Below are 23,673 nucleotides of genomic sequence, written 5' to 3' on the forward strand. Positions count from 1 at the left end.
GTGAATTCCTAGACAGCAGGCTGAGCAGGTCACTGTCTTTCCCATTATACTGAGATGTATCCTATTCCTTTTTAAAGGAAATTTCTAAATTTACATCAATGCATATGAAGTAGCAGCTGCAAATTCAACCCAAATCTCTTTTATATTGTAGCGATGTGTAAACTGTCAATGTGTTCTAGCCATCTCCAATCTGACACCATCCACTTATGTCAGCTCTGCAACCATAGTTCAGCACATCTGGAGATTGAGGAACATTGGTCTACCATTTTTCCTTCTGCTACCTTGCCTTGTCAATATGTGGTGTATCCTACAGAACTCTATAATTTCCATCTCCTGGATGAATATTCCAGGGCTTCTCTTCCTCTTCCTCTTCCTCTTCCTCTCTCTCTTTACTTTCTATACAGAAATTGTGAGCGTGCATTTGGAATTTTACAGAGTATAAATAACCCAAATCCTGTAACCTGTTTTTGTGTAGCAGTCTCCTACCCCCCAAATATGGACATCTGCAGGGTAATTAAGGGGGGGGGACAAATGAGACACCCATGTGATGACACCATTATACAAGTTACATAAAGAGTTAATGGAAGCAATGGCGGTAACAGTGATGTCATCACACACGCACTATTATTTTGGCACCATTGTGTTTTGCTGCAGATAATGCTGTATGGAGGCCTTCCAGATGTGCTGGATTACAGCTCCCATCATGAAATGGGGAGTTTAGCCCTCCTGATGTGGAGAACACCAGATGAAGGAAAGTGGGATTGCCCTCTTTGCTAATTCTGCTGCTGTTTCAGCCTCCTCTATTTTTATAGGCCTTAAAAATATATGCAGTATGGGTTGTTAAATTGTTTATTAGGTTTCTCTGTTTATTGGCAGGTTTATGAAAGCAATTATTCCTCCAGAGCCATTATTCCTTTATTTTTCAAACACGTACATTCCCATTTACATTATGGGACTAGACAATGACTAAGGAGCAAATTATACGAAGATGATTGTGTGTGGTGAAATTTGAAATGACTCATATATATCAGCATGTTTGAATAGTAGTTATGGTCTGAAGTGTCTGGGTGAAAGCTATACATTGTCAAATCTGGGCAAGGATAGCTCAGTAGGACCTGCCAATGAGATTCGAGGCAGAAACCTAGCACCAGACAAAGACACTGCATTGAGGCGGGAATAAAGTGGACATCAAACGAGACAGCTATGGCCTGAAGAACAGCCATATTACAGCAGAAGTTCTAATTGAAGGGTTAGGCAAAAACCGCAGCTTAATGGTGTTTTTCTCTGGCAATTCCAGGCATAAAGGTTGAGTGTTTTAACTGCTTAATGGTAAATCTGGGGGCTTGCACAAGGAGCAAAGAGCTTTCTAGAGTTGACAAACTGATGAAATATACTGTTATGATGTTTCTGTGGGCAGAAGTTAAACCACATTTTAGCAAAGGGGTGCGGGCATTCGCAGGGGAGGATGAAACAGCGAGAAAAAGAAGTACTGCTGGTTGTGGGTTTTTTGGTATCTGCTGAAACTCTCCCGCAAAGACTGCTCCCTAGATGTTTTGTTTGTTTGTCTTAGAGATGGGCTTACTTCTAGTTCTAAAGCCTAGTTGATGAAAAGCAGATAAAATCTTGTGGGCTGTGTGTGCATATGTATAATACATGTTTATGTGCGATACTTATGCTGATGGGTGCGCACATGCATAGCATTTACAGGAGCGTTAAAGATTTATTTGTCAGATGATGAATGTGGGTAGGTTTATTTTCCCTCCAGCAACTTTTTCACCTTTCCAGGTGTTTTTCTTTCTGCAGCGCAGGTAGGTGGGGAGATAGGAGTGTGATGTATTTTTCCCCGTACCTGTTCTTAGAGAAGCATGTGAGGGAGAATTCTGGGTAAAAGGTAGAGGAAGACCACAGGTTAAGCACCGCAATCTTTGGATCAAATTCACAAATAACAGTGTTACCTATGTCTGCATTGCAAGGCAACAATAACAAAAACGTTTAAGGCGTGGAACCTATAATTTTAGTATTCCACAATGCTTTCCTCATGGCTAATTTTCCCCAGCGTTGGCATGTTCCTTGATCCCATATTCTTCTGATGAAGTAATCAGGGGAAGATAATTTCAACATTTTTGTACTTTAGTTCCACTTCTTCCTCTGTGCCAAAATGATTTTTCTTCAGAAACTGCCTCATCCATCATTGCAATGTCAGGACATTTCACAACATTTCTTTTGGGATTTTTTTCTAGAGGGAGGTCCCCCCCCCCCGCACCTCACCAATACCATTTCTGCCCTGCAAACAGTTCAGTGTTTCATTTGCCTGAGTAGTTAGCTAACTTCCAAAGGATCTGTGTTTGTGTGGAGGGCAGATGAAGAGATCTTTGTTGATTGGTCAGATTAGAGAGCAAGTGAAACAATCTACCAATAGAAAAAATTAGTTTGGGTTTGTCCACGTCTTCTGAAGCTCTCACCATAGATTTTCTGCCTTGCATAAGTACATCTGCCAGGCAGGGTTTTACATCCAAACAGAAGGAAAAAGGGGGAAAAAGTTACAGAATGCATATATAGAAAATACCAGTTTTTAAAGAAAGCATTACATCTTAACTACATGGAATAATATTGATCAGTTTTTTTGTTACATTGGCTGTTCATAAACAGAGAGTAAATGCCAATTAGAGTGGCACATATTTTCCACTGTAAAAGAGAATTCTTTTATAAAACTATGAATTTACTGAGTGTGGGGTATAACAAAATATTTTTTCATATATTGATACATTTCAACATTTTGGTATATAATTTAGAATCACATTCATAACTTTAAACTATATTGTTCTTCCCAAAACTATATTAACAAACTTGTGGATAATAAAGCAATAGTGTGGCAAGCTCATAAAAAATTGGAATGTTGCCTATGTCACTTGACACATGCATCATAATGAAGCTGACAATCAACATTCTCTCCCAATAAATATGAGAAAAACCTTTTGTTGAATTAGTTTCATCTTAAAATCATAAGAACTTACATAACAGTCTTTAAGACTGATTTTTTAATATTAGCTGTTCTAATTTATTTCAAAGTTCTTGCAAATAAGGAATATCCCCTTTAATAATACTTTTCTTTATCTATAAAAATACTGTAGATTCAGAATTATCCAAAATAATTTCAATATTGATGTGATTCAGGAGTTTTATATCCTGCTAATGCACTGAGACCACAACTGCCATTCTATAGTTTTGGACAATTCAAATTTCTCTTGCAGTGATTCAAAAGGGTTTAAAAATTTGATTGGTAATGTAATTTAAGGTATTAATTCTTCTATTACCCCATGATAAAAAAAACAACACAAAACTTATTTTCAGTCAGGATTATCTCTAAATGGAGGCTTAGCATGAGAATAAGGATCAGAATTATAGTTCCCTCCTTATATTTTCCATAACTTCTTTGCAGCTTTGAGGGCTATAAATCCTGTAGAATTTTGTTTAAAAGAGGGTTCACATAATATCTAATTGTGCCCATAGTAATGTTTGGACTTCATTACTTGAATTGTGTATGGAAATAGAATGTATGCCCAGTGATAGAGTTGAAAGTCACGAAAGTTATGATATGACTTCTATCACATCACAATTTCAATAAAGAGGGAATCATAAAGAAAGTCTAGCAGTTTTTCCTTCCTATCAAAATGTTCTTAACAACTTATTAAGCTGCTTGAAATAATTTAAAAATATTAACATGGTTATCCCTTTAAGTACATATATTTATTTTGAAGTAATATCCATTTTTACAACATTTATCTTTCTCATAAGTTCATTGGTATTATTAGCCATCTATTTACATCATTATTAATTTAAAATAAACAATTTAAAGTATTTACAAGCAACCCCCCCCCCAAAAAAAAACCCCCAAAACAAAACATTACCACCCCCTGGATAATTATTCCAATATATTTAAAAGACCTCAAGCATCAAGTAAACCCCCAATTTTTGCAAATTTTAATAGACACATTACAGCTTATAGAAATATGAGACTTAACTCCATTTAACTGAATAACATCATTTATCAAACTGCTGTACTATATCAATACATTTTGGCGTAGAACATTTATAATTATCAGTGACAATAATATATCATTGGTACATAACAATGTATCTTTTTTTAAACTAAACTTTGATTCAGTGTTATAAAGTCAAATGTAAAAATAAGCAAATTGCTGATTTATTACATCAGTTATGAAATACTTTGCCTTAGGCATCCTTAATATTAGAAATGATATTATATTGTTGTTGCTGTTTCAGTTTCAGAAGCCAATAATTTACCAAGTCTTTTTTCTCACTCCCAATAACTTTGCTTTTTGGCATTTAGTGAATATCCTATATCAAAGACATGAAGTGAATTAATTTCCAATTTAGCAAACATAACAACTTTAAATAATATAAGTGTAGGTGATCTTCCTTGTGCTCTCAAAAGTTCCTTGACTTTATTTTCCAATTTTTTTTGTTTGGATTTGTTATTTTTCTTTTTCCATGCAGTATGCCCAATAATATAACCAGAAATATATGCCTTAAAAGTATCCCAAGCAACCATTAAGTTCAGTGATTCTCTATTTATTTTTTTAAATCTTCAAAATTTTGTTTTATCTGTTTTTTAAAAAGTAATTAATTAATAATAATGTGTTTAAATACCTTAAAAAAATAGGATAGCTTTTTAATAACTGATACTGTTACTGGAACATGATTGGATATTATAGTACAACCAATATTGCATTTATCTGTCAGATGTACAAAGAACTGAAATACTAAAAAATAATCAGGTCAGTCAGATGTGGGATTGTAAAGTCTTGATGCAATGAAGGAGCTGCTTGCCTAGAAAAGTTGACATTTCTCTTGGCTTTTCAATATATTCATGGTTACTCATAAAAGTAGTCTTTTGGACCTCAGTGTGCTTCAGAAGAAAAATATGGACCACTGTCAATTGAAAAAGCAGCCATTTACAGGTGTAAAGAATCCTGTATCAAAGTGAGAGGAACTGGTGTTAGGATTTCAAAATGTATTATGAGATTATTTAGGCTTGAACAGCCCTGAAGCCACCATTTCTTGTTAGGAGAGATTGACATAATTTCCACCTGGAACTGTACAAGGAATATGATGGCAGTGCAAGGTGATGACCATTTCCTCCCTACTAGAGGATATGAAAGCTTAGACAAGGGCTGGGCAGGAGAGCTACTCCTTAGTCCTCCTTTATGTAGAGACAGGATTAGCCTGCAACACCAATAATGAAATGACTGGCATGTTTATTTCTTAATTTCATAAGAGCTAAGGGAACAAAGAACCAAAGGTATCCAGAAGGATTTATTTATTTATTATTTTGATTTATAAGGCCACCCCAACGCAAAACTGACTCTGCACAAAAACAAATTTCTGGAAGAAGAGTGGGGGGGGAGGAGGAGGAGGAGGAGGATCATTTAGGAACATTTTTTTAAGAGCACATGTCTCCTGGTTGTTCATGAAAAAATAGGGAGAAAATTAATGTTTTGGGGTATGCCTTAACTCTTTTATCCAGTTCCTCTTCTTAGTTTTGTTCCTGATTCCTCTATATACAGTGGTACCTCGGTTCACGAACGCTTCTGTTCACGACCAATTCGGGTCACGAACAGCTCCGTTTGCAAAATTTTGCCTCCGTTTGCGAACGCTGGATCAGGTAACGAACAGGATCCGCGGCCATTTTCCCTCCCGTGACACATGGTCGCGGCTTACTGTAGGGAGGGGGACTCTCCCTCCAAGCAATAACCGCCTCCCCACCCGCCTTCCTGTCCTCCATGCCAGAAGTCGCGTCGAGCAAGGTTAGCGTTCTCTCTCTTCGTACTGTATTTTGTTTCATATTTTTGCGGTTTAAAAAAACAACAACATATGGTTCAGAATGGATTAACCGTAATTACATTGAACCTTATGGGGAAATTTGATTCGGGTCGCGACCAATTTGGGTCGCGACCAGAGTAGCGGAACGAATTAAGTTCGTGAACCGAGGTACCACTGTATTTTCCTTCTTTTAAGGCAACCAAGGAAAAACTTTTCAATTTTATAGTAATTGTGAAACAAGCAAGTGGAAATAAGAAATAAGGTCTAGCCATAGTGTAAATGTCAGGATTTGCTATTGGCATGCACAAAGTGATTCCATTCTTCTGTTTATCTTCATGAAAACGTGATGGTTGTGGTGGTGAAATAGCTCTAAGTTAGTAAATATAGAGCTATGCAGGTACTGGAGGCTATTTTCAAGATTGATTGCAGTCTGGAGTGATGTTAAGGGTTTGGCAACATGTAGAGGGGAGTGTTAAATTTTCATCCCTGTTAGAGAACTCTCCTGGAAAAATGTGGCTTTAAAATAGCTTCTGTTGACATCAGTGGGGGCTATTTCAAGTCATATAGGGCTAGGTCAAATCTCTAATTTCCGCTAACTACTGATGAGCAATGAACATCTCAAACCTTACTCAGATTATGTGGTCTTTGATCTTGGGCTGGAGCAGGTTCCTTATACAGTAATTGGAAGGTAATTTTGATCAAGAAAAAGTCAACCAGAGTCAAGAAAACTCTTTATGGAGTCAAACTGCTCTTTCGGAGCAGCTCTTTTGCCAGTTTTAAAACTACAATTGTTCCTATTCTTAAAGCAAGAATAGGAACAATTGTAGTTCCTATTCTTGCTTTAAGAAAAACTACAATTGTTCTCCATTCTTAAAATGGAGCCTGTCATTGTCATTTGCAAATTAAAAAGCCAATTTTCAACTAAAATTTCAATTTCTAGGTGGAATAAAATGCTTCTTTAGGTGGAACATTGTATCCAATGGCCCCACGATAAATGGTGGTGGTTGTGAAGGATTTGTGTACCATTATTCCCTTAGTGATGCAGGCTAGCATTCTTATATCTGTATTTTGAGACATTGTGATTTGTAACTAAACCATCCGTGAGTTCAGGGCTGCAATGGAATTTAAGCCAGGACTTCTCTACTCATGTGCTTTCCGGAAATTCAGGAGGCTGCATGAATAAGAAAAGTAGCTAAGGATATCTCTTCCATCATTGAGTGAGAATGAAACTCTGCCAAGGGCTACTCTGATCCAGCTGCTATTAACAGTCAGATTCTAAGCCCAAAGGCAAACACCTTATTCTGTAATTATATACAATCTTCTCTCTACTCCAGGTCTCTTGTTTTTTGTTTTTGATGTACTAGTTAAAAGACAGAGCTTATAGAGTGGGTCAAGGAGGAAGCCAAGGATAATCAATTTTAATAGTACCTCTTTTTAAAAATAAGATGTGAATCAGCTTACCAATAAACTTTAATAACTTGGAAAATGACCTTGACTTTGAATGTGTTAAAGGATTTCCCCCAAACACAATAGCATCTGTATGCCTAAAGATATCTATTCCACAATTAGTAAAGAATGATAGCTAAAATAATATTTATGCAAAAAAAGAAACCATTTAAAATGTTTGTTTTTTTAAAAAAGAGAAATAACAATGGAGGATTTTTTAAAAAAGGACTTAGTAAAAATTAAGGTAGGTGGTTTCTAAAACACAGGACTTCCCTCTTCTCCCCTTTTTTGTTATACAATATAGAAATCATCAAATACTTAACAGGACATCTCACCACCAGATGCTTTGTCTTCCTCTACAGCAGACCGTGATGTGGAACAGTAACAAAGATATATACAATGTGCTGATTTTATATAACACATTTAATGATTCCATAATAAAATAAGAAAATGGAAGGCAGATCTTTTTGTAGTTCTGTAATTAGGGAAGTGTGGCCTTTATAGTGGCTTCCCTAGGTTTCACAGCTGTCCTTAATTTCAAAAGAAAATCTAGTTCATTTGGTACCTGACAATTAGAAGACCTTAGGAAGCCAAATGGCATGGTTCCTTTGATAACCAAGTTACTATTTTGGAATCTGGCAACCCAACAGACCTGTTAGTTGACCAGGGTTTTAAGCATTTTGCCTCCTAGCTACAAATAGCTATTTAAACTTATTATTTCTCTCTCTCTCTCTTTTTTACCTTTGAGTCAGTGTTGACTCCTGGCAATTGCCTGGACCAGTCCCTGCAGTTTTCTTGGCAAGGTTTCAGAAGTGGTTTGCCACTGCTGGCTTCCTAGGGCTAAGAGAGAGAGACTGGCCTGGAGTCACACAGCCAGCTTTCATGCCTAAGGCAGGACTAGAACTACAGTCTCCCGATTTCTAGCTTGAAATCTAGCTAGACTACACCAAACTGGCTCAGTATTATTTCTTAGGAGTTTGTTATCCCTGTACAACAAGGCTAATTTCCTTAGCATATTATCGTTGGTCACAGAGTCAGCCAGTTGTTTAGACTGGATTTGTCATTTTTGTCTACCTATTGAGTCCTTCCCAAGGACCTGGGATAGGCAGATGTTGTTTAATAAAATTAAAGGAATTGTCTCAGGATGTAAGCTGTTCCAAGAAAAGCTACCTTTTGCAATTGACTGATGGTGATTTTGTCAATACTGATGGTGTTCAGGTGGTTTTCCAAATGTTCTGGAATTGCACCCAAGGCACTTATTACTATTGGTACTATCTTTGCTTTATTTTGTCATAGTCGTTCTACTTCTATTTGCAGGTCTTTATATTTTGTGATTTTCTCCAGTTGTTTCTCTTCTATTATGCTGTCTCCAAGTATTGCAATGTCAACTATCTAGACTTTGTTGTCTTTCTTATCAACAATTGTATTATTATTACTATTACTATTACTATTACTATTACTATTACTATTACTATTACTATTACTAATACTAATACTATTATTATATTTTTATCCTACCTTTTTATATACTGTATATCTATTTTGGGCAACTCAAAGCAAAGATATGCAGGTAGTCCTCATTTAGTGACCACAATTAGGACTGGCAACTTGGTTGTTAAGTGAAGCAGTCACTAAGTGAAACTGCAACTGTGCTTATGATCTTACTTCAGCTTTCCTTTGCTTTACGGACCTGCAAAGGTCGTAAATGCAAGTATTGGTCGTAAAGTTAGTTTTTCATCACCATCATAACTGTGAACACTCACTAAATGAGGCAGTTGCTAAACAAGGACCACCTATACATGCACATACAGAGATGAGAAATATTTAAAATATGCACACAGAGTATGCATAAGGCAAGACTTTTATTAAATCAACCGTAAAATCATAAAAAATATAGCTAACCCCAAGATCTGATGATAGTTTGATCAGGAAGAAATGTGTAAATAAATGATTTTAAGCTCTTCACAAGCAGTAGAAATTAGCTTGTTCTATGCGTGTAGGTTTGTTCAGCCAATTTTCTACAGCTTGCTAAGTTAGAGTTCATCAATACATTTGATAGTATTTAATTTGGTCACAAGTGTGATTACAGATGGCTTTTTGGCTATAGGCAGTACTAAAGGACCATTAAAGAGATACTCTCTTTTTGCTGCAGTCATATATCATCAGTAATTTATATTTGGGAGTGATTTGTCTAAAGTTAGGCTCTGCATAGAAATGTGATCTAATATTTTTCTTGCTGGTCATGGCATTTCAATCCTACGTATGTCAAGCAGATTCTTCCTTGGGTAGGTAATAGGTTATGTGGAGGGTCTGTATATTTTTTGGAATTGTCCAGTAATGTAAAATTTTAGGACCAATATTAATTGGATTTATGAATAACTGGCTTTCCAGTGCCATAGAATTCCCAAACAATCTTTCTATATTATCTTAAGGTTAATAGAATATTATCTTAAGATAATAGATTAATATAATAGAATATTATCTATGTGTAACATTTTATTTATAGAATATTATCCATATTAAAATAATAGAATGTTATCTTAAGGATAACAGAATGTATCTGAAGGATAACAAATTATAAAAGTGTAGAACTGGAAGGGACCACTCTGCAGTGTGCAAGAAAACCAATTAAATCATCCATGAGATGTAGCTGCCAAGCCTCTTCTTAAAAAGTAGAAGAGCCATAGCTATTGCTTGATAGGTTGGTGGAGGTCATGTCCTGGGGCCTTTCACCCAACTTTGGTTGATGCACTAGTTGTGGTCCTGCCTGAAATGGGCCTTCCTTGTCACAATAACTTTCTTTGCCACAGTAATCCATTGATTGATTGATTGATTTATAAGATGTATATGCCCACCCATCTTAAGAGACACAACTCTGGGTGGCTCACAGCAGTGCTACCAAAACCAAAACACCATAAAAACAATAAAAACAAAAAGTGTATGCATTCTTCAGCACCTGTTTGGATTATTGCAATGTATTCTACATGGGCTACCTCTGAAGACCACCTGGAAACTGCAATTGGTACAAAATGCAGTAGCCTGTAGATGCTACAGTCATATAACACCTGTTTTATTATTGCTGCATTGGTAACCAGTAAGTCACTACTGGGGAAATGGACAAAGTCAATTGCTGAAGAATATGATTAAATGTAAACAGCTGGTACATGATGCTTCTGGCTGCTATTCTTCTGCATCAGGGAATGGTTTGATTGAAGACATCTGATGAGACTTTCTCTGCAATTTGGCTGGGCTGAGAAACTGATCCAGGTGTTTAAAAAGAGAAAGGTAAAGTAAAGGTGCTTCTTCTTCATTATGTTGTCAAGCCTCATCTAGAATGACAGAAGACTTATCAAATCTTGGTATCGACAGGAATCTGTTAGCACTAGAACTAATCCAAATTCTACTTTATTACATTCCACTGAGTAGCATGGTATAAGGCTAGGATCTATTATTGTGATGAAATTCAATAGCTTCAGCAAGGAAAGGTTTCTGGGAATTTTAGTTCAACAGTACATAGAAGGATATTGTTGAGGATTTAGCAAATTCCCTATCCGTGATTTAAGTGTTCCTCAGTGGACCTTGAAGTAATCTAGTCTGCAGTGCCTTTTGTTTGCATCCTGTTTACTAAACATAAAAATGATGTAATGCAAAAAATACGTTTTTATCAAGTACTGCCGGTGTTTAAGTAGCTGCTGCATAAACACTTAAATCTTAGGTTTGCCACTTTGCAGAACCATTAGATAATCTTGTGGTTTCCCCAAATATATGGGCAGTGGTGACACAGCAGGGCCTACCTGTTATGATTATGTTATTGATTTTCTATGTTTTAATTTTAAATTAATTGTGAGTAACTTAGTCTTTGAAAATGGAGCAACATATTAGGCAAATAAACAAGCAAGCAAATAAATATTTTTTAAAGTAAATTGACCCCAGGGCAAAAATGGAGCAGGTACTGTAGTGTCTCACCAGACTGGGCAATTAGACAGCTTTAAGCATAACAAAACAAGATGAATACAAACCTATATCATTAAGCAGTTTTTTATTATAGGGTTGAAACTTTCTGACTCACTTGGTTGCTGTTCCATAAAAGATTCAGTATGGTTTGGTTCAACCCCCCCACAAAAGAAGAACTAATATTCAAATTATATATGAATTATAGGGGAGGAGAACCCTTCTGGCAACTGTTTTCTTTCCCTATATCTTCTTAGAGTATACCATGTAGTTTTGCACCAATGGAATGTTTTGAGAGTAGGCCGTTGAAATAATAAACATCTCACCTACTTTTCTAGTAGGTGTGTTGGAGTGATTGTGGTTGGGCAAGGAGACTAGCTGGCAACAGCTGGTGATTAAACATGAATCACCTTCCAAGAAGTGCTCTTCTAACAGGGCAGATAAATTTTCTAATGAAATCAATTATCCTGTTGCAACAAAGAAGAAAAAGAAACAGCAAAATGGTTTCTAAGAAGCCCATTTCAGAGCAATGATAGCAAAGGTTGGAAGGAAACTCTGACAATAGGTTCACTTCAAGCACTCAACTGGATGTTGTTTTCGTGCTTCCTGTGTGCAAGCAGATTCTACTTGCCACAATTCTACTTTGACAAGCTGGTTTCTTCTCCTGAGCAGCACAGTATAAGATAGGGATGGAGAACCTGTATTCCCTCCCAATAGATGCTGATGAAATTCAATTACTAATAGCTTCAATCAGGAAAGGACACAGGATATGTTAATCAAGCAACCACCATTAAGTCCTTAATAGAGTCCTTAAGCATGACATTAGAAGAGCAGAAATAGCACTTTGGTAAGCACTCCCACTCTCCTTCACCTTGAAAATGACTGTAGATACTATAACTTAGGCTGTTCCTCACACCCTCTGCTGTGTATTTGTTTATTACATATCTTTATATCTCTTTTTTCCTCTGGAAGTATAAGGTAGTATATATTAGTCTTCTCTTACCCCACATTGTATGGTCACACCAACTCCGTAAAATAGATCAGGCTGAGAAATAGTAACTGCCCCAAGTTAGCAAGTGAGTTTCACGGTAGGATGGTGACTTAAAGATGAATTTTCCCAGTCCTAGTGCAACACTCTAACCACTACACCATATATACTGTCTTGTAATTCCTTCTTTCTCTCTCTCTCTCTCACATATGCCTCAATGCACATGGTGCTTTACAGAAAAACAAGTTATTAAGTTTCCTGTCCCAAGTAGCTTATGGCCAATTGACAAAAGAGGTTCAAGATAAGGAAAAAAGAAAAGAAAATGGAGCTAATGATGATGATGATTATATGCCATCAAGTCGTTGTCGACTTTTAGCGAACACATAGATAGATTTTCTCCATGATGGTCTGTCCCTAACCTGGTCCTTCAACTGCTGGTCGTCCTCTTCTTCTCTTTCCTTCCACCTTTAGAGCCTTCTCCAGAGAGCTAGGACTTTGCTTAATTTGTCTGAAGTAGCATAATTTAAGCCTGGCCATTTGTGCCTTGAGTGAGAACTCTGGGTTGATTTGTTCAGTGACCCATTTGTTTATTTTCTTGGCTTTCATGGTATTCTCAGGAGTCTTCTTCAACACTAAAGTTCAGATGGATCTATATTCTTCCTATCTTGATTCAAAAGTCCAACTTTCACTTCCATAGAGTGTCACAAGGAATACCACGGCTTGCACAATTCTGATCTTTGTAGTGTCAGGGGAAAAATCCCATCAAATCCAAAAGACAGACACACCAAAAGACAGACCACTTCAAAGTTCTAAAGCATTTATTAAGTGTTAGTTCAACAAGCAAGTATAACTCAATAAACAGAACACTTGGTACTTACTTAGATTCCCATTGCAATGAGGACCAGCACGATCAAGCTGTCATGTAAGACAGCTTGGCTGAGTGGCCCCAACTCTTTGTCATCAGACCCCTTTTATTCCTTAAAACCACAAACCACAATCTTAACTCCCAGGAAACTCACAACGGTCTTGATGCTAACTTTACCATACTTCCCTGTTATTTCTCTTACCACATGTGTTCCATCAGCATTTCTAGCTGTGTTTCACAGTTGTATGGTGTTTTTCCTTTATTTAGAATAGCTGATGTAGGTCTTCCATTTTCTTTTGCCCTATAAGTATTTTAGCTATAGCATCAATATATTTTAAAATGTTAGTTCATGTGTCTATTGTTAGAGCTTGGTTTCCCATCCTTATTATTTTCCTTTCACAGTAGGTATCATGGTATTTTAATATTTTTTCCAAGGCCTTCATGGCTGCTCTGCCAAGTGCTAGTCTATGGCATATTTCTTGACTGCTTGTTCCTTTATTGATGATGGTTCATCCTAAAAGGCAGAAGCTATCCTCCACTTTAAGATCTTCATTATCAATTCTAAGGCTGGTTGTTCTACCTGTTGTCATTAGTTTGGTCTTCTTTATATTTAATTTTAGTTTCATTTTGCTCCTTGACTGCTATTACTAAAGCTTGCAGATCCTTTGCATTTTTGGCTGTCAGGGTAGTGGCATCAGCATAACGCAGATAATTGATGTTACTTCCTCACGCTTATCTTCTTCTAATCCAACTTCCCTTAATATATATTCAGCATATAGGTTGAATAAATAAGGTGACAATATACAGACTTGTCTGACTCCCTTGCCATCCTGGAGCCAGTCTGTTTCATCATGTTCTGTCCGTACTGTGGCTTCCTGACCTGTGTATAGATTTCTTATGAGGACAATGTGATGTTCTAGGATTCCCGTTTTTCTGAGCACTTTCCACAGCTTGACATGATCAACATAATCAAAGACTTTTTTCTAATCAATGAAGCACATAGTGATTTCTTTTTGATGTCTGGCTTTTTCAATTATCCAGTATGCATCAGCAATAATGTCTCATGTTCCTTGGCCTTTTCTAAAGTCAACTTGAACAACTGGCATCTCTTTTTCCATGTAGGGGTTCTAATCATTGGATGATCCTAAGCATTATTTTGCTAGCATGTGAAATTAAGAATATTCACCATAGTATGCATGCTCTGTTAAGTCTCCTTTTTTTGATATTGAAATGTAGATTGCCCTCTTCCAATCTGTTGACCACTGTGTTGTTCTCCAGATTTGCTGGCATAGCTTGGTTAGAACCTTCTGATTCTTCTTCTGTTGCTTGCCATATTTCAGTGGGTATTTCATCAGTTTCTGTAGCTTTCCGATTTGGTAATGACCAGAGTGCTGATCTAACTTCATCTTCTAGTACTAGAGGTTCTTTTAAGCAGTGAATATCTTTTAAGGTATCTTGGATGTTGACAACTCTACCATACAATATTTCAGTATGCTCCTTCTAACTTTGATCTCCTTTGAACTGGTAACTATCTGTCCATTGGAGTCCTTTAACATACCAATTTGAGGTTGGATCCTCCTTCTGAGTTTCATGTTGTGGAAACTGCCTGGCTTTCTTCTTGTTTAGCTTAACGTGGAGTTTGCACATTAGCAGTTTGTGATCTATTCCACAGTCAGAGTCAAAGACTTGGCCATGTCTTTGTTGCTATAATCGAGCTTCTCCACCTCCTTTAATCAATAATACAGTCAATTTGATTTCTGTATATTCCATCAGGTGATGTCCATGTATACAGGCATCATTTTGGTTATTTGAAGACAGTTTTAGCTATGAAGAAATCATTGGAGTGGCAGAAATCGACAAGTTACTTTCCTGCTTCATTTTGGTTTCCTATTCTCTTGGCATACACTCCCAATATACTTCGCTCCTCACTCCTTGGAACACAATCCCCACCCCACCCGGCCACAATGAGGCAGCACAGCAGGACTTGTTGGGGAAATGGAGCTAAACAGGAGAAAAATGTGTGCCTATTTCAGATACCTGTTCTTACTTAATTATATATGGAGCCAAAAAGCTTCGTGAAAAAGATGGGTTTGAAGTGTGATAAAAAGGGCAAACAGCAATGGCATAATTAAGTTTTGGCTGTACAGTAAGAACTAAATTGTCATATTATGTATATTCATGAGCATTTACAAGTAGAACAAATGGTGATATGTATGTCATAACACAAAGAACATGACTTGACATTTCTTGCATTAGAACTAAGCTGGGCCCTTTTCATGATGACATCATTTTGCATATATTATTTTGATGTTATCATTGTCTGTTATAGACATACTGTATATTGTCTTCTTCATAAATAGTCTCTATGAGAATGGTTTTCTGTCTTTCGACAGGAGAAACAATTAGAATTCCTTTAATATGCAGAATATCCAGAAGCCCATTTCAGGAGGTATGTTTAGTTCATGAAGAACTTGGTACAAGCTTGGCCTTGACAATTGCTATACAGTTGTATACCTACAATTGGCCTACAGTCAGATATATCCAAGTTTAGAATATCTCTTTTGAAACTACATTATAAGAGATGATTGGTAATTCTGGCTAGGCTTCAAGAATACCTACCTATCATGAATGATAATAACTTATTTAATAAATCTCTATGGAACATCAGCATTTTTGGATGGGGTCCAGAGGTTGATTTCAACTTCTTATTCTGAAATCCGCAGTCCAGTTTTCATCTCTCTTCTCAGAGAGGCCTATTTGGATTGAGATTTTAAGACTGATGATTCTGGTTTCAGAGCACTATTAGAGGAAGCCTCCTTGCTGCACCACTTTTCATTCCTTGAGACGGCGTACACACCTACATTTGTCCTTTTTTGTCAGTTGAATCTTGACAATAGACTTTGATTAATGAATATATAATTAAATAGTTTTTACTCTGCCCTAACTTGAGACTAAGGGTTATATTTAAACTTGCGTAAGTAGAAGAGAATTTACTGATGGTGACTTTCCCAGAAGTTATTAATTCACTCTATATCGTATGTTGCCCCTTGCCACATGATTATCTAAATCTCAGAGTAAATGAGCCTGCTCTTCACTGGGAACAGCATAGCATAGGATACCTATTTTTGGCAAAATCTGGCATGGGATTTTTGGCCAAATAGGTCTTTATATCATTATCCATTTACTAAACATCACTCGTTATCCTTCAAAGCTAAGTTTTGTTGTCAACTGTTGTTCTAGCTGAAGGTGTTCATGAACAATGATTTTTCTTAATAGAAAAGTCATACGATAAGAGGATCCTCCAGAATGGCACAAAGGAAGAGCAGATTCCTGAAAATGGGGCAGTAATTTCTCCTGTGAGTAGATCTTCCAATCTCCTCATTCCAGAATTTCTACCTATCTTCTTTTCTTTACCCGGGCTTCCTATTTTTCTCTATGCCATTTAAAAACAAAACAAAACAAAAACTTCCAGTGGTGCACCATTTCACCTTTTTCCTAGTTGTCTGTGGCAGAAGTGTTTCAGGACCTATCTGCATTTACCATTTAAGTTGTTCCTGCCCTGTGCTCAAGGCAGTTTAATTCTAAACCAGCTTAAAAATATATATCTGGTCACTTTGGCAACTCACATGATATTTCATCCACACTATGTGCTACCACATCTTCCCACTGGACAGTTCACCAGCTGCTGTGCCCTCCCACTTATCTGCTCCAGTAAAACAATTGGCGATTGCTTTCTTTCCTGTGGGCAGGTCTTCCTGCATGTGTGTTTTACGTATGTGTGTGTGTGTGTGCGTACACACACATAAATGTGTGTATATTACACACACATAAAAGTAGTATGATATCACACACACACACGTGTGTGTACACACACATAAATGTGTGTATATTACACACACAAAAGTGTGTGTGTGTACACGCACACACTTTTATGTGTGTGTAATATACAAAACACACATATACACACTTTTATATGTGCTAATATACATACATAGTAAATATATATGGGTGTGTGTTGTGTATATGTATATACACACAACACACACACACAAACACACAAAATGTTATCTTTTGTCTGTGTGTCTGCACAAAATTAAAGTATCAAAATGCTTGCATATGCAGATACACGCTACCACCAGTTTTAAATAAAAATTCTTTTCTTTCTACCTCGTTTCCATTTATCAGGGCTATTTTTGTGGGATTCCAGGATTTTGTTGATTCTCCAGTTACGTGAGGTAGCACTTTCACCTAAAGAAGAAATGCTGAACCCTGCACTTATTTTTTTTAAAGCTTTTAGCTCACTACAGAAAAGAAGTAATAAAAAAAAAAAAGACTGGATTTCAAAACAGCATCGTCTTACATCCACTCAGAAATGGTGCTATTTTAATACTAATGGTATGAATAATGTCCTAGAAGCTCTTAGATCAAGGCAACTATTGCCTCATCTCAGGGGGCGTTCCTTCCTCTGCAAATGGCCAATAGTTGCTGAGAATAGCCTGCAAGGAAGCTGAAACCAATCAGCGCACTCGAGGCAACATAAGAAAAGACTGTAAAACACAGTAGAACATTGTGCCTGGATGGGAGATAAGTAAAACCCAACATCTGTTTATGCTGTCAGAAAATGGTTGCTGTCTCATTCTGGTGATGGGGCAATTGGTGCTGATAAAGACTTTGGGCCTGATAGGATTTTTTTTTTTTAATTGGCTTGGAGTCAAGCTGGCACAAATACCAGACTCGAGTGGCGTAAGCAAAATGACCCTCTAAGTCATTTTCAATCACATATTGCAATTTCTCACCACACTAATCATTGCATACCATTGGTCAGAATGAGAAAACATAAAATAATGAGCAAAGCTACAACATGGTGTAAATGATCCTAAATATTAAGATAGGCACTTAATATGAAACGTGCTTTTCAGAAGCAGGTTAGTGTTGCATCTAGTATGTCTTCCTGCTTTTCGTTTTTTTTTTTTTTTTTTATGAATACGATAAGAATACAAAGACAAGCTTTCAAGGTGTCTCTCTCTTGGCAAGCATTCTTATTTATTTATTTATTTGATTTATGAACCTTCTTTTCTCTTCCCTTCCCCCTCGTTTAAAGGTGCATTTCTGTTGCTCAGCTGTGAGTAAGTTGCATTAAACTCAATGGGAAGTTCTTTGAAGTAGGCAAAAATAAAATTACACGGTCAATATAAAATGCAAACTAAACTTCTTCCTTTTCCACTTAGGCTGGAAAGTACTTCCTGGTCTTAAGTTCCTAGAAAGGCAACAAAATAAAGTAGGGCAGATGATCTGTGGATAGAATTGATTTTGTTTACTCTGAACTGATAAATAGAAAGGCATTTTTTTTCATGATACCTAGAGGTGAAATAGTGTGGTTTTATTCAGAAGGGAAACCATCAAGCCAGTGCCAACCAACTGCTTATTTCCATTTGTTTTTTTACTAGCTTTTTGAATTGGGTTGTGGCCACTGATAAAAACATTTTATGTAGCTTTTGGGTAGATTAAGTGCCAACTTTTCTTATGAAGTTGTTTTGATCTGCCGGTGTCTACCTCCTTCCAACCTTCTGCACTGCAAGAAAATTAGAAGCCAGTGCCTTATTTCTAGCCATCTGCTCTTGTGTTGGGCTAATGGGACAGGGTGAGGGAAGAACAACATCTCTTTCAGAAGCTTGTGTTAGATTGTGTATAATTTTCTATCAATGTATCAAAACAGACTGGTATTTGGGGTGAGTGGGAAAAAGAAAGATCAGTTTCTAAGCACTACACAGTTGAATAAAACATGAGTTATGATGGAAGAGAAGTATGATTTTGGTCCTGAACAAGAACAAGGAAAGTTTATTCTGTGTTCAGTTTCATATGTTATGATCATCCAGTACAGCTCTGAGACATTATTGGAATTTTTTGACGTAACTGTAAAATGGGATAGTATATCACTTTTGTTTAATGTTTTATTTAATTGATATTCAGTTTCTCAAGTAAACTGTTGCTTATTAGATCTCGTTTGCCATTTCTAAAAGTGTTATTTAAAAAAAATAAGTAAATGAGCACATAAATATAATCAACAGGAAAAAATAACATCAGTGATACTATTAATGCCAATATGTTCTATTATTTTTTATATTGTGTATTTTATGTATTTTATTGTAAGCCGCCTAGAGTCATGTAAAAGTGAATGTCTGGCTATAATAAATTGAATGAATGAATGTCAGTTTTAAAGTGTTGGTTATGTTAAAGTTGGTTAAGTTGTCAAAATATTCATCGATATTTACAGTAAGATGACTCCAAATTATAGTCCGTAGTAAGTCATTACATGTTACACTCATTCCTTAAGGACTGAATACAAAAATTAATCTGCATTCTTACAAAATGTAATATCTGGCTTTTAATGGCAGGAATTAAAACTGTATCTACGCTAGGTACTCTGTATCCCTGTGTTAATCTGAAACATTACAAATATGCATTGACCTGGATTGTAGTGATCAACTTCCTTGCATCTATTGATAACTCCAAGGAATCAGTCTCAGTTAAGGACAGTTTACACACACATGGTTACCTTCTGCTGCTGTTGCTGCTGATGTATCATCAGTTGTACTTGATGACTCGGTTGCCAATAGATTTTTGGACATAGTTCAAAGTTCTGGTCATTATCTATAAAGCCCTTTATGGTTGGGCTTCTTATTTACAGAACCATCATTCTAAATAAGGTCTTCTTGTCTTATGCTTTCTATCTGGGAAAATATGTTTCAGATTTTCTCTTCCTAACAGGTCTGGGGGACAGGTGAACAGAGGCAGGCGTACTCCAGCCCTGTGAAATTTGAAAGGCTTTGGGAAAGAGATGAAGAGCAGCTCCTTCCACCAAGACTTTTTAGCATAGATTGGAGTTTTTGAAGGCTTCTATATATGAGATCTGATTATAGTGTTTTATGAAAGAAGTTTTTTGGTTGATTTTATTATTTTTTGTTTTTGTGATCAGTTTTATGATGATCTCATTTTCTGAGAATTGATTGGTGAGGCATATAATGCTGTGAAATGAATAAATAAATAAATTAGAGTTAAACCATTAATCATCAACATTTAATACTTTAGAATAACATTTTTGCACTAGGTGGTAATCATTCAGGAAAAATCTTATTGATGCAACTAATAAATGTTGTCCAAATTTAACTAAATCTATTTTTCATTATAGGATGTTTAAAGCATTGTTGTTCCTGAGTTCATTTTTCTGCCAGTGCAATTTCCCACACTTTAATATCTCATTGATTTTGCTTTCATTTACCAGTGTTTCACAGAGACAAATCTGGCTAACAGAAATTGAAGCATTTCTTGAAAATGCAGCACTATTTTATGTGTGGTAGGAACTACAGATAACAATCCTACTTCAGGATTAATCTTAAGAGGTTGCTTTACTGGTTCTGGCCTACTGGTCAGAATGCTTCCTCTGAGATCTTTCTACCTACTGTGTACACCCCTTTTTGTTTTCAGATCTTCACTAAGCTTTTTGTATAGTTACGTTGGCTTCTTCTGCTGTCATTCTTTTTTCTCATTAGTATCACTTGCAAATGTTTTTCAATATATCCTTTTTTAGCAGTCCCCATTATTAGGGATAGGGGGTGCTATGCATCCCTATCGGTAGGAATGATCACAACAGGTAGCATCTTTCAGCTCCCTGGCAATTGTGCCAGGAAGTATACTAATGTATCCTATATGATTTCATTGATATGAATCTCCTAGAAGCAGTCATTGAGAGATCTGAAGTCGAGTTCTATTTTTTAATAACATAAGAAGCCATGCAGATCTTCACTTGGTGGGTGGATCCAGCGGTGGGTCAGATAGGAATCAATAAACTAAGTTTAAATCCTATGGATGGGAAGTCCCATGGATGAGTTGTTCCCAAGTCTGAGAACTGGGGAGTTTACATATCCTGAATGCTATTAAACTATCTCTGAAGGATTTAACTGTTGGAAGACCTGAAGGGCCAGATTGGTAACAGATCATTCTAGAGAAGGTCTCTATGTGCTTGCTAAGAGTTCACACCAACTTGATGGCACGTAATGTTTGTGGGACCTCCTCTTCTGAAGGGTATCTGCCCATTCCACCAGGTTTGATAGGGTGAGTGTGCTCCAGGTCCTTACCACTAAATGTTGTCATCTCACAGGTGCAAGGAAATGCACCTTCTCTGTAGCAATCCCTGCCTTGTGGAACACCCTTTCCCCTGAGATCCAGCAGGCCCCACCTTCTTAACTTCCAGAAGGCCTTGAACACCTGGGTCTTCCCACAAGCATTAGGGTAGAGTGAGGCTACAGCCCAGTACAGTTGAATATGGATGTGTGGGGAGGTGTTGTTTTTGGGGTGCCAGAAGTTTTTGTTGTGGTTTTTATAGTTTTATGTTTTATTGATCTGTGAGCTGCCTAGGGTTGTTATTAAAATTTTAAAATTTTACTTAATCAATTGAGAGACTCCTAATGACCTCTGGGCAGCTTACAATTAAAAAAGTAAGAATACCACTAAAGAAAATAATTCCTGAGCCATGGTGGTCACCAGATGGGCCTATAGATAATAACCTTTGCTGCCCATCTTAGCTTTGGCTAGCTGAAGCTTACAAATGATGCTTTTTAATAAAATACAGAAGATATAGTCTAGGTTACCAGTACTAAGTTACTAGTCTTAGTCAGCACCATGCAGCATTCTATGCTAACAGTAAGGACAGTATCAGTCAGTTTTGTTACAATATGACTACCAAGCCACAATGCAACCAAAATACAGTGTTATCCCAAGCATGCTCATGCTATTATATGGTAGCTAGGATCTCTAATCTAGACAGTATTTTGGAAGCCAACATATTGTTGCCTGCATCCTACTAAGTAGGAGCTATAATCAGTGCACTGATACATACTCAGGAAATCATCATCATCATCATCATCATCATCATCATCCCCCAATGAGGCACGACTTTGATGTGGTTGTGGGGCTTGCATGCTCCAAGGAGGATGAGAGCTATGTCAGAAGTTCAACTATACTGGACAGGTCTCATCAGAGGAGCCAGATGAAGAGCGTCTCCCCCATAAACAATATGGTGAGACATAATTTATAGAAACCTATACCGGATTGGTCATTGCCCAGATCAAAAAGGACTCTGCTAGGTGTTCTAGTTCCTGGACATCTGGTGACAAGTGAGCTACAGGACTCAGAATTGTTGGCTGAGCAACCAGGACCAGCAGCTGCAGAACTACTGGAAGAAAAGTTGTTTACCCGACACAAATATATGAAGACTGAAAACAAAGAAATAATGATTTCCTATTACAAATCAACAAGAAGAGGATATCTGAAAAGAATGCACCAGTTCTGGAAAGAACAACATCCAGAATCAGAAATAACAGAACAAAGACCAACATCAGTTGACAACATGAAATAAAGTATTCACAAAAGTAGAATTGGAAGAACTGCAAAGGTCTACCCAGGGCAAAGAAATTGAAGCCTTGCCAGAAGTAGCTCAGACTGTAGAGGCAAACCAGGGGAATTGGCAATAGAGGAAGCCAGCATAGCTATTGAATCATTTTCATTCCCAAACCAGGCACCCTCTCCTCTGCCTTCTCCTCCGAAAGAACAAAGCCCTCTAACTAAAAAACAAGAGGAATTGAATCAAAGAATAACTGAGTGTCTAGAACAGCACAAAAAGAACAGAATAAGGTTGCCTGCATTGAAGCTTGTTACAAAGAAACAGCTAGCACAAGCATTAAAAGATGCCAATACTGTAATATCAAATATAAGCACCAGCTCACTGCAAGAAACAAACCAACTAATCTACAGCATGGCTGCAGTTATAACTGAAAACCTGGGATGCAAAATCAACAAACAAGAAAAAAAAGCCAAACAGTCCACTACCAAAATGGAAAATAAGATTGGAAAATAAGATCAGCATGCTAAGATCAGATGCAAGCAAGCTAGAACAGATGAAAGAAAAGAAGCTGAAGAACAAGAAGACCAAAGAATATCTGATCAGGAAATATCACCTAGAAACAAGGAAGAGCAAAGGGTTAGGGTAGAAGCACTGGAAATAATAAAGCAGCAAATAACAGCCATAGCCAAAAATGGTCAGCAGATACAAAGCTTGAATTGCACGCTATAGACAGAATCTCCAATTTCAGACAAATCAGAAATGTTTCTACAAATCCATCAATGGAAAGACTGCAATGAAACAGTCAACAATTGACAAAGAAACAGTGCAGTTCTGGGTGCAGCTGTGGGACAACCCGAAGAAATACAACAAAAATGCAGCTTGGATAAAGGAGGTGGATAAGAATAAAAAAGAAGCTGAAATGAAAGAACTTGTAATAATAGCAGAAATGGTGGAGAAAAGGGCAAGGAAGATCAAGAATTGGTGAGCACCAAGTGAAGATGAACTGCATGATTTTTGGTTGAAACATCTGACTGGTCTGCACCCACTCATTGCCAAGCAGTTTAACAACATACTGCAAGGAGGTGAAATTGAAGATTGGTTAACATCTGGCAAAACCTACCTGATAATGAAAGATCCAACAAAAGGGGCAGCACCAGGCAACTACAGGCCAATTACCTG

This window comes from Python bivittatus, unplaced genomic scaffold, assembly GCF_059951505.1.
Source record: "Python bivittatus isolate LINGU-HERP-01145 unplaced genomic scaffold, Pbiv_v1 ctg000840_np1212, whole genome shotgun sequence".
Lineage (NCBI taxonomy): Eukaryota > Metazoa > Chordata > Lepidosauria > Squamata > Pythonidae > Python > Python bivittatus.